Source organism: Berghia stephanieae, chromosome 6, assembly GCF_034508935.2.
Source record: "Berghia stephanieae isolate SIO BIC M18660-M18661 chromosome 6, UCSD_Bste_1.3, whole genome shotgun sequence".
NCBI classification, from domain to species: domain Eukaryota; kingdom Metazoa; phylum Mollusca; class Gastropoda; order Nudibranchia; family Aeolidiidae; genus Berghia; species Berghia stephanieae.
In genome coordinates, this window is record NC_088365.1 from 48,180,582 (window position 1) to 48,193,081 (window position 12,500).

Sequence of the window (12,500 nt, forward strand, 5' to 3'; positions counted from 1 at the left end):
TGTTTAAATCGGCCTATAAAAATGTGGTTTCCTTTTCAGCACAATTTCGGGGTCCAGATAGCTCAGTTGGTAAAGCACTCGCTTCACCACAATCAAAGGGACCGAGATGGGTCTCGGGTGCAGCCGAGATTTATTTCTGTTCCCCTGCTTATGTGCGGCTATGTGGTCGTGTGGTATGACACTTGCTTTCGGATCGGAATGTCCTGTGTTCGAGTATCGCTCGACGCATAGTTGAATCCTTCGAAAAGCTCTTTTCACTCACATTCTCTCATCGTACTCAGGTGCAAAATGATTACTTGGCTGTTAACAGCTTTTCTCTGTCGGGAAAAGCATAATTGTAATATAACAAGCATGATGTCTCATTTTACATGTTACGTGTCGCCGTTGGTCAGGGATCCTTTGCAACGCGCTTTGAAAACGTTTAGTGGATAATGAGCTTATATATATATATATATATATATATATATATATATATATATATATATATATATATATATAGCGCAATATCCACTGAACGTACTCAAAGCGCTTTACAGGGGTGACCGTGTCCAACAGGAACATTTAAGATTTAGGACGGGACATGACGCCTTTAAGGCGATATTATAATTTTTGGGACAGAGACAACGCTGTTAACGGCCAGGTACTCATTTTACACGTGAGTACGGTGAGAGAATGTGAGTAAAGAGCCTTTTCCAAGGACTCAACTATTTGCCGAGCAAGTCTCGAACCCAGGACCTTCCGAGTGTCATACCACAAGACCACATAGCCGCACATAGCGCATATTGCTCTATATAAAAGTTCAAGATGACAACATTGTTTGCCTTATCAAGATGGAAGAATTCACATTCTTGAGTTACTAAAACATAAAATTATGTCATATCTCTGATCATCTGGTTAACCCCATAGTATAGAAGGAACGAAATTAACGTCACTCACCTCTTTGTTATTGTTTTTAGACAGACATTTTAAAAAAAGTGTCTCACTAAATGATATCAATCAGACTATATAAAAGTAGTTTTGTGTTCACTTACATCCTGCTGGTCGATGTTATGAATATTTTACCTCAACGCATAGCATCAATATCATTTGGGACTGTGGGTTACATATGTATTTGGTTTAAAATCCCTTTTTTGACGCCAAATTATATCCGACATTAATATCGGTTTGGGAGTGTGGGTTACATATTTAGTTCAAAATCACTTTTTGACACTTTTTCTATCAGCCATTCATACCTGTTTTGTGACGATGGGTCACATTTATGGGTTAAAACCATTTTTTGACACCAGATTCTATCTGTTTGCGATTGTGGGTAACATTTATAGGTTGAAATCACTTTTTGACGCCAGATTTCTGTACGACATAATACCGTTTAGAGGCAATAGGTCACATTTGAAAAGAGCATCAATTTATTATTCACAAGTTTTAAAAGTATCTCCCTGCCCTATCCAATGTCAAGGACATTTCAGCTACGTTACTTTGCATGAATTCCCATTACGAGCTTCTCCGATATTCATGCGTGCGTTTGTGTGTGTGTGTGTGTGTGTGTGAGAGAGAGAGAGAGAGAGAGAGAGAGAGAGAGAGAGAGAGAGAGAGAGAGAGAGAGAGAGAGTGGGGAGGAAGAGAAAGAACGAGAGAGAAAGCGAGAGAGTGTGAGGAAAGGAGAGAGAGAGAGGGAGATAGAAAGAGACTGAGAGAAAGAGAGAGAGAGATAGAGAGGGAGAGAGAGAGAGAGAAACACACAGAGAGAGACAAAGGGAGAAAGGGAAATAGAGACGGAGAGAGAGAGAGAGAGAGAGAGAGAGAAAGGGAGAGATAGAGAGAGAGAGAGACCGAGAGAGAGAGACCGAGAGAGAGAGAGAGAGAGAGAGAGAGAGAGACCTAGAGAGAGAGAGAGAGTGATTGCGTTAATGAAAAAAATATTGTCCATTTTCAATCTCGCGTCAGTCGTTGTGTTAGCGTGACACAATCAGCAGTGGGTGTGTTATGGTTTTCGTTAGTTTTGTGTTATTTCTTTTTGTTTATCTTTCCAATAATCATAGCGTGTTTTTATTTTGTCTGATCAATATACCAGCACTGAATGACAGCATGTGTGTAATCAATAAATCAAAACATCCAATCCATCTTTGATTCAATCCAATCCAATTCAATCCAATTTCATGGGATTTGTTTACATCGACGTCATCGTTCATTTCTTGGAATTACTTGGTGAGTAATTTTATCATTGCATTCATATTGCCGTACTCTGGAAAAAACCCATATTTTAAAATTTGGCCAGAAAACTCGTCTTTCAAATATTGATCTTCTTCTTCTTCTTCTTTTCGTTCCTCTGATGGACATCTATGGCTGCAGTCCGATATCTGCTATGAAGTCTGTGGTCCGCTTTAGGTCCTCAGCCTCGCCATAGAGCTTTGTGTTGAGTGTACCCAGTGGTTCGAACGTTGCACGTTGTATAATGGGCAATCCATAAGCACATGTAAAGTGGTTTCATGGTCGGTTCCACATGGGCAATAAGGGTTGTTCCAATACCTAGCTTTGTAAACATAGAGGACATATGTTTACAAATATTGATCGATTTAAATGACCCTCATCTTTACATCAAATAAAAAACCTCTCAAACCTGGGACTTCGCGAAGTCCCAGGTTTGAGAGGTTTTTTTTTTTTCCAAGACGAGGGTCATTTAAATCGATCGATATTTGAAGGACGAGTTTTCTGGCCAAATTTTGAAATATGGGTTTTTTCCAGAGTACGGCAGCCTATATATTAATGTTTATACGTGTTAGAAATCGACATGTTAGTTAATATTTTTTGTAAATAAGAGAAAGACAATATTGTGAAAATAGAGAGTAGTGACCTCAGTCCAGTTTTCCCTGTTTGGTTAATTGGAATCGAAAAATAATCGCGCTTAGCTATATGTTGTTTTTCTTCTCTTTCTTTTTGGCATTTCTATCCCAAAATGAAGAAAAAAATTGCATGGAAGGTTTTTTAAAAACTAATTCATGCTCGAAGTACTCAATGTAATTAACTAATTTTCACTAGAAAATTGAAAGAAATTTGAAATATAGGCACTCAGTTAAATGGGAGGATAGGAAATTAAAGATTTCCTGCTGCATCATTCAATATTAATTTAGTAAACAAGATTCGTGGTTAAAGTAAACATTTTCCAAATGCTTTGTCATTTTTATGGCATTTTTTTTTTTCTTGTGGGACTTTTTTTTTTTTTTTTTTTTTTTTTTTTTTTTTTTTTTTGCAAGGAAACAAGTGCCGGCGTCTGTCTGATGCATAATATTAAACACGTTTACTGTTCTCATTTTGGGCCGAAAAAGTATTGAGTATGATACGTTCCGTGTTTGGTAATCGGATTCAATAGTCTGATGTCACGTCGCCCAGCAACGGCGGACATCGTGGTTCTTAACAAAGAAAATCGGTACTTTTTATTCTTCATGATGTCTTGTGATCAGAATGTTTAAAAGTTAAAACATGATCAGCTTTATGATGGTTTTTTTTTCCCCTCTGGATACGCGTTTATGCTCGTCGGAGAAATATTTCATAAGGGCGTCCGCCATTGTTCCGATAGTTTAGAGCCAGTTACTAAGTTACCATGCGTCATTACGAGGGAAGTGACGTTACGACTGTTTAAGCATATTATTTGCTCTTTTTACCGCCTGTCTAGATATTGAGTGATGTCTTTACGTTTTCACTAGGGGTTTTTTTTTTCTCTTTGGATGAAGAAAGGGTTTGAGTCCAATACATACGTTCCTTGTGTGGTATTTTGTTTTTATTTCGTCTTCTGACTGGATTTTGTAAGTGATATTGTATTAACGTTTTGCCTTGGGTTCTTTTTTTTTTTGTTATTGGCTGAAGCAAGGTTTTGAGCCCAAAACGTTCCGTTTTTGGTGTCTTATTTGTTGTTTTGTTTTGTTTCTTTTATTTATTTTTTTTCATTGCTCATTTTAAAGAAATGTTTTTCTGTTTGTTTTTTTTTTTTTTTTTTTTTTTTTTGTTGTTTTTTTTTGTTGTGGGGGGGGGGGGGGGGGGGGTTTGTTTTTTGTTTTTTTGGGGTTTTTTTTTGTTTTGTTTTTGTTTTGTTTTTGTTTTTGTTTTTTGGGGGGTGGGGGTTCTTAGACTCTTGCTTTTTGGAATTCCGGACTTGTTCCCAAGCTGTTATTATCATTTTTTGTGATAGAACCTTCTAGTAGATTATTAAGGTTATTGAGTGTAGTCTTTTCCCACAAGCAAAATGTGCCTGCTCTATACACATCTTTCACTGTGTCAGACATTAGCTTGCGTTGATAGTAAAATGTTTGTATACAAAACATTATGGGAGTTTCTTCGTTCCAAGCATGGGACATTTTCAACATGAAGCATGTCATTATTTATAGGCAAGGAAGAACTTGTTATTTTATTTCTAAAACTTAGGATCTCATTTAATCTTTTTAAGTTAAAAAATGGAGCTTTTATGTAGCGCAATATCCCCTAAACGTGCTCAAAGCGCTTTACAGAGGGTCCCATGCCAACAGTAACACTTGAGATGTAGGACAGGACGTAGAATACAATTTATCCTAAACAAAATCAAATCAAACTAAATAAATCATGCATTTTTTCACTACTGATGCCGTAACCAGAAGGTCATTCTGATAACATCAAACACAAAAAGTATAACAATATTAAAGCATTTTATAAAGGCTGTAGAATAGTTTCTTCATATCAGTTCCTCAAGAGTAAAAAATAATTTTAAATAACAGTTAAACTTATGTAAACTGCCAGTTTTTATATTATTTCTTCATCTTTTATCCCAGAGAATCTGATGGAAACTAAATTTTTACACAGCTTTTTAACAATTGGGATCCTGATTGCTCAGTTGGTACAGCACTTGCTTCACACGCAAAGAGATCAAGATCGATCCCGGGTTCAGTCGAGATTTTTTTTTCTGATTCCCCCAGTCTATCCAGCAGTGAACGGGTAGCTGGGTCTCTTAGATCTGGCGGAAAGTACTTTGCGATAGATTAGCGTCCTGTCCTATGGGTAACAAGCAATTGCTATTGTCTGTCTTCACGCTATAGAAACCGAGATAAACTCCGGCTCCATGGACCGAATGGCTCTGAAGGACTACTTCAAAAAAAAAATCAATTAGGTACTTGTTATTGATGGGGTTTTTTTGTGTGTCAAACTTTTCAAAGCAACTTTTTAGGACAGCATTATCTACAATTTTTGGCCATTGCCTACGAGCCCTATTTATTTACCTTTTTTTTCTTTTTTTTTTTTCAAGCTATAAAATCATCCCTCTTTGGTTAAAATCATCTCATTTATTATACGCGTAACCTTGAGTTTCAGATGGTTCCTGTTCCTTACGCTCGGTGTGGTAAAGTAATTTGTATGATCTCCCCAAACGATTCCCCTTTTATTATTGGCCAGAAATTTTCTTCTTTTCTTTCTCCTATTGCTTGATAAGAACGATTCACAACTTGGCAACACATCTAAAACCTCATAATATATCATAGATTCGCATATTATAAGATTTTCTGACATGTTTGTTTTTTTGTTTTATTTTGTTTGTTTTGTTTTGTTTTTGTTTTGTTTTTGTTTTTTTTTTGTTGTATTTTTTGTTGTATTTTGTTTGTTTTGTTTTGCTTTTTGTTTTGTTTTGATTTTTTTTTTTTTTTTTTTTGGTGTTTTTTAAGTAAGTAAAAGTTCCTTTATTCATCGCATCGGGGAAGTTGGTCCCTAGGGTCTATTCCAGGGGCTGACTGGAATAACCTAGACGTCAACCGCCGTAAATTGAGCTAGAAAGAGGTAACTTGGTCAAGGTCACACAGACAGCGCAGGGGCGAGTGATCGAATCTGGTAACTTTCGGGTACAAAGCAAAGACCGAACAGCTGAGCCACGCTGAACCACATTATTGCATGTAATTTTATTCCATAGATATTTGAATTAATTAAAAGTTTTCTGGCTAAAATGACCAAACAAAAAAAAAAAAGGATTTTGGCAGCGATTCTCAGATAAATTTGTCCTTTCTCCTATAATGAGCTTGATGGGAACTCAAGGTAACCCGCCTGTCAGAGCGGAATTTATGCTAAGTTAACTCTTTTTCTGACGGGATGCGATTTTACCACAAAAGTCTACCGTATATAGTAGAACTCTGTGAATTTTACTTAAACTATTGTTTCATATTTATATATATAAATATATATATATATATATATATATATATATATATATATATATATATATATATATATATATATATATATCACCAAGAGAATGGGTAAAATAATGCATGTAGATGGTTGTTTTAGGTGGTAATTTAAGCATAAATTGCAACTTGTCTCGTGAATCTGTGAGCTTTTATATTGATGCTATGAGTTTTGCTAAGATACAACATCCGCCAGCCGGATATAACGTAACGAACACACAAAACTATGTGTAACCTCAAACGTTTATAGTCTGATTAATTTTAATACAATTTAGTGAGAACTACTCATACAAAACAATAACAAAGAGCTGTGTAACGTTAATATCGTTCCATCTGTGTCCGCCTGGCAGATGTTATGAGTTTTTCGGCTAAACGCATCAATTGCAGAGAACTGTTTGTTTACATTTGGCGGAAAATGTGTGGCGAATCGGGAAAGCAGACGAATGGTGATGAAAGAAGTCAAGATTTTACGGTCAATGTTTCTTCTGGGTAAGCCTGCCATTTTTGGGAAAATACTGATCGGTAAGGAGAGAGTTAAAACACAAGTTACAATATATTATACATTACATATTGTATACCCTGTGATAAAAAAAAGATATTAAGAAAGGAGAGAGAAATTAAAGTAGAGAAGAATATCCAAAACAAAACCGACTATTCGTATTATTGAAATATTATGAATGTTCAATAATGTATTTTAATCCACAACGTTCCATATCAAGGGCGTTTCTAAATTCATTAATACACATATATAAATTCCAGAGACAACCGTGGTAACGGCCCGATACTTATTTACACCTGATTACGGAGAAAGAATGTGAGTAAAGATAACGCCTTTTCCAAGGACTCATCTAAAAATATTGCGTTTTGTATACGGCCGAGGTGTGTATTTATCATTGAGCTCATTTCCAATATCCTATTACTACTACTACTAGCCCCGTAGTCAAACAATCACTACTATAATATTATGCATTCGTCTCGAGGGGAGGATCAAGCACAAAAGATGAAATCGATTACATTTCTACCTCACAATTAAAACAAAACAGGTATTTAAAATTTTAGCCAGATAACTCGTCCTTCAAATATAGATCGATTGAATTGCTCTTCACTTTGTCAAAAACTCTCACATCCGGGACTTCCGTGAAGTTTGACAGTTTTTGATAAGATGAGAATTATTTTAATCGATCTATATTTGAAGGACGAGTATTGTGGCCAAAATTTTTAACACTATTTTTTGTGCGTTTGTGGCAGATTTGACAATGAATGAATGAATAATTTGGAACAAACCTGTCGTGTTCTGAAGTGGAAAAAGAACGTTTTAGAAAATAATTTTAACTTGTAATATATTTTTTTAAAGTGTTACTCGTAACATTACTCAGTTGAATTGACCCCTAGTGTTTCAAATAGGGCCAAGCTGGACATTTCTGAGAAATCTCAGATTTGAAGCTTTTAGACAAGTTTGGGGTTCATCTTAATCGACGTGTCGCCCCTGGCTTCACACATATGCTGGTCTGACATTCGAACCCACTTAACATTGTTGTAATGGACAATATTTTGATTCATTTCTTGAGATTTCCATTAGGAATTGAGTTAAAAGACCTGCCAATAAGTGCACGTCGATCTTTATCCATCAATATTTCTAACACCAGTTTTCTGTCCAAAATTAAAAATGTGTTTTGTCAGAGTTCAGAATTCAGCTCTAGCTGACAATGGAAAGGGTGGGCATTGAGACAAATGTTCCCTTCTCTGTCCAAATGCTCCACTTGACGGAGGTAATTCTTCTATTGTAAAGGCGAGAAATGTCCATATTTGCGTTGGAACTTGACGCCCCTGAATCACATTACAGACGTGGCCCTTCTGAAATTGGAAACCAGGGGCGACAATCAATGACTTAGTAACTCTATATGAGAAAAGATAACATTAGTAATAGTGATGAAGGATGTGCGACTTCAATATCATCATCGTCTTCTTCTTCTTCTTCATGTTTGTCATGTGTAGTTAGGAATTGTCCATGGTTGACTGAGTGAAAGGTAACATTTTCCACACACGTTGATCAACGTATACAATGACTTTCAGTCTATTTTTGCTATTCCCGGTTATTGGCTTTTACGTCACAATTGTGACGGACTTATCAATTAGAAGGACGAGTTTTCTGGCCAATATTTAAAAGTAAAACATGGGGATTATTTATAGTGTAACAGTATAGGGAATGAGATTAGCGGAAGAATAGCGTCCCTTGATTGGACGTCACGGCGGAAAAAGTTGTTAGAGAGAGAACGTCATGCTGTTGTGCGCATGCGTCTCTCGTCCTCGCTTTTGAGACACTTCACCGAAAGGGAGGACGAGATGCGCAAAACCAAATTGACGTTCTCTCTGTAAGGTGACGTCCAATCAAGGGACGCTACTCTTCCGATAATCTCATTCCCTATAGTAGAAGATACTTTCATTTTGGACGTATATCCTGACAGAGTTTTACGAGACATCTGATACGCTTGTACTTACATATTATTGAATTTGCTACCTTACTCGTTTCTCTCTTGTCTTTAATATCGTATGGAGAGTAGGCAAATGTCTAAATACTGTCTGCTACTAAACTCTTAAATTGGAGGTAGTGAGAAAGAATTTGGGAGGGGAGGAGTAGACAGAGCACGAGATAGAGAGTGCGATAGATAGATAGATAGATAGATAGATAGATAGATAGATAGATAGATAGATAGATAGATAGATAGATAGATAGATAGATAGATAGATAGATAGATAGATAGATAGATAGATAGATAGATGGATCGAGAGAGAGATAAATAGATAGATAGATAGTTAGATAAAGAGAGATAGATAGATAGCCAGATAGATGAGATAGATAGCCAGATAGATGTGTTTCTCTGTCCTCAGTCACGGAGTTGTAGAGACATCTGATCCGCTGGTACTTATTGAATCTCCCTACCCTACTCGTTTCTCTCTTGTCTTTGGTGTTGTATGGAGAGTTGATCAATGTCTAAACTTTGCAGATATAATCTGCTCCCGAAGCCCACGTCTGCTAGTAATTGATACAAAACGGCAATACTTCATTTAAATATTCCCCCCAACTAGCTCTTACTCTTCCTCTATCCTCATTTTAATCTCCCTCATTCTTCTTTACCGCCACTTCGTCCTCCTCTTCCTCCTCCTCCTCCTCCTCCTCTTCCTCCTCCTCTGACTCCTCCTCCTCCTCTTCCTCCTCCTCTTCCTCCTCTCTCCTCCTCCTCCTCCTCTTCCTCCTCCTCCTCCTCCTCTGACTCCTCCTCCTCCTCTGACTCCTCCTCCTCCTCTGACTCCTCCTCTAACTCCTCTTCGTCCTCTGACTCCTGCTGCTCCTCTTCATTCTCCTTCATACTCCTCCTTTCTCTCCTCCTCCCCCATGCTTATATCAATTTCCTACCTTTAATGGCCCCAATATCAGGGACTCCGGTTTTTAACACAGAGACGCACTCTGTGTTATTTGGATACGTGTTCTATTTCACACATATTTTTATTTCTACACTTCATGATTTTATCAGTTGCATTTTGCATTTTGTTTCAATAGAATATAGCTGTAGGCTATAAATATGTCATTCAGAGGACATGCCATTCCATGCCAAATGGCCACAACGCTGAAAATCCTCTTGCATTGTCCGAGCCGACACGACTGACATTTGATCAGCTTGAACCCAATTTCTGGCCGGTCCCTAGTATTCTGACAATTAGAGGACTTCCTTGATGCTACACGCCTTTGCCAAAATCTGACAAACTCATTTTAAAAACATGTTGGCCAGAAATAAATCTCCTTCATTAAATAAATATCGATTGATTAAACTGACCATCAACTTGTCAAAAATGTTCAAACCCGAGATTTAAAATATATTTCAGCTTTGAAGTTCGTTGACAAATTGGGTCTCAATTTAATTGATTGATATTTTAAGTATACGATTTCTGGCCAAAATTGAGAAATAAATGATTTAAGTCAGAGAACGGAAGACCATGAAGCAACTAGTGGAAATAACTCATTTTAAAGGCATTTTGGCCAGAAATACATCTCCTTCAACATATTATATCGATAGACTAAGCTGACACCTCGACTTGTCAAAAATTTTCAAACCTGAGTCTTCAAAGATATCTCACCTTTCAGACACTAAAACAAGTCAGGGTCAGATTAATGGAATGATATAATTTGGTGTACAATAGTTTTGTGACCATAATGATTTTTTTTGTTTGGGTATGGGAGACCGGGACATCATCTAGTGGACAAATAATCATTTTTTAAAAATACATCTACTTCAAATATCGATTGATTAAACTGATCCTCAACTTATCAAAAACTTTCCAACCCGAGACTTCAAAGATATCTCAGTTTTGAACTCTTTGACAAGGTGAGTCTCAATTTAATTGATTGATATTTTAAGTATAGTATTTCTGGGTGGGGTTCCTGGCCTCCCATAGTGGGCAGGGTGGCACTCACTGTGTCTTCTATCCCCCTTTATCTGTTTTTCCAATTTGATTTCTGTCCTTGTCTTGGAATGAGATTACTTGGTTTTGCCCTGGCCCTGACCGAAGTGCTTGGCTGGGAGGGAAACAGTCAAAGCATAGATATTGTTTTGGGAGATGATAATATGTTTTTCTTTGTAAATCATCTCTCTGTTATGTATTATATAAATTTGTTATTTTGAATGTATAATGTAAGCATTTGAGTGTTTTCCTCTTCGTGGGGTCTTGTGCTGGTGTATGGGTGAGACATTTCTGTGATCTCACACTAAGTGCACTGATAGTGTGCTCTTGGAATCTATATCTGTTCCCTATTTGAATAACTCCCCTTTTCTTACTTTTTCCTCAAGTCCTTTTAATTGTACATCTAGAATCTTTTCACTATCCAATTTTCTTCCTTCTTACTGGCGCTAATATGACCTAAATGTGTTGCAAGCGCCGTAAAACCCTTAAAAACAAAAGCAAAACAACAAGTATAGTATTTCTGGCCTATAGTGAGATATAAATGACTTCAAACAGAGAACGAGAACGGAAGACCAGGAATTCAACTAGTGGAAAATAAACTAATTCTAAAAATATTTTGGCACGAAAACATCTATTTAAAATGCCCTTAAACATGTCAAAAACTTTCAAAATTGAGTCTTCAAAGATATCTCAGCGTTGAAACTCTTTAGAAAGTTGGGTCTCGATTTAATTGATTGATAGTTGATGGAGAGGTTTTCTGGCCAAATTGAGAAATAAATGACTTAAGTCAGGATACGGGACGCCGGAATATCAACTCGTGTACAAAACTCATTTTAAAAACTTTTTGGCCGTTAAACATCTATTTCATAATCTCGATGGATAAAATAAATTGTCATAATTCAACTTGCCAAAAACGTTCAATACACAGATATCTCAGCTTTGCAACTCCAAGACAAGTTGAAGGTCATTAGATCGATTGAGATTTTAATTGAAATTTTCTGTCCAAAAAGAGAAATAAATGACATTAGCCAGAGCTCGGAAGAAAGGGATATCAACTAGTGGACAGGATATTGGGTCTCTTGTCAGGGCAATTATCCGCTTAGTCTTTTTCTCTCTCTCTCTCTCTCTCTCTCTCTCTCTCTCTCTCTCTCTCTCTCTCTCTCTCTCTCTCTCTCTCTGTGTGTGTGTGTGTGTGTGTGTGTATTTCTCTCTCTCTCTCTCTGTATTTCTCTCTCTCTCTCTCTCTCTCTCTCTCTCTCTCTCTCTCTCTCTCTCTTTCAGTCCCACCCCTCTTTTTATCTATCTGTCTATCCATCTATATATGTTTCTATCTATCCATCCATCCATCTATCTATCTATCTATCTATCTATCTATCTATCTATCTATCTATCTATCTATCTATCTATCTATCTATCTATCTATCTATCTATCTATCTGTCTATCTGTTTGTCTGACTTTCTTTCTGTCTGGCAATCCATTTATGAAGATATCTATCTAATACTACCTGTTTCATTTTGTATGCGTGTGTTCATATTTGAATTCCCTCATCAATTAAATTAGTGGAAATATGTATATTATAGTATGAATATGATGTTTTTATTCACAAGAAAACGGTATCATTTTTGGCAGTTCCTATTTGAAAACCTATCAGCACGGATCTGAAATTTTGAGTTATTAAATGTGACCCCACTCGCGCGTATCTACGGATTAAATTTTTAAAAATTATTACACATACAGATCTCTCTCTCTTTCTTTCTCTCTCTCTCTTTCTCTCTATTTGTCTCTCTCGCTCTCTCTCTCTCACTCTATCTCTTTCTTTCTCTCTTTCTTTCTATCTCTCTTTCTCTCTC

At 36.7% G+C, this 12,500-nt stretch overlaps 1 protein-coding gene and 1 pseudogene across 4 annotated transcripts in view; both read left to right on the forward strand.

Annotated features, from left to right (window-relative positions):
• The window catches only part of LOC144975877 (uncharacterized), a 9,495-nt pseudogene extending 4,690 nt beyond the window's left edge, over positions 1–4,805 (forward strand).
• The window catches only part of LOC144975160 (cadherin-like and PC-esterase domain-containing protein 1), a 96,876-nt gene that overhangs the window by 2,234 nt on the left and 82,142 nt on the right, over positions 1–12,500 (forward strand). For 2 of the 4 annotated variants that reach the window (XM_078918954.1, XM_078918952.1), the window contains exon 2: positions 2,072–2,205. The exons of the other annotated variants lie outside the window; for them this stretch is intronic. The gene's annotated coding sequence lies outside the window, so the exon portion shown is untranslated. The remainder of the gene's footprint in view (positions 1–2,071; positions 2,206–12,500) is intronic. 4 annotated transcript variants of the gene reach the window in all.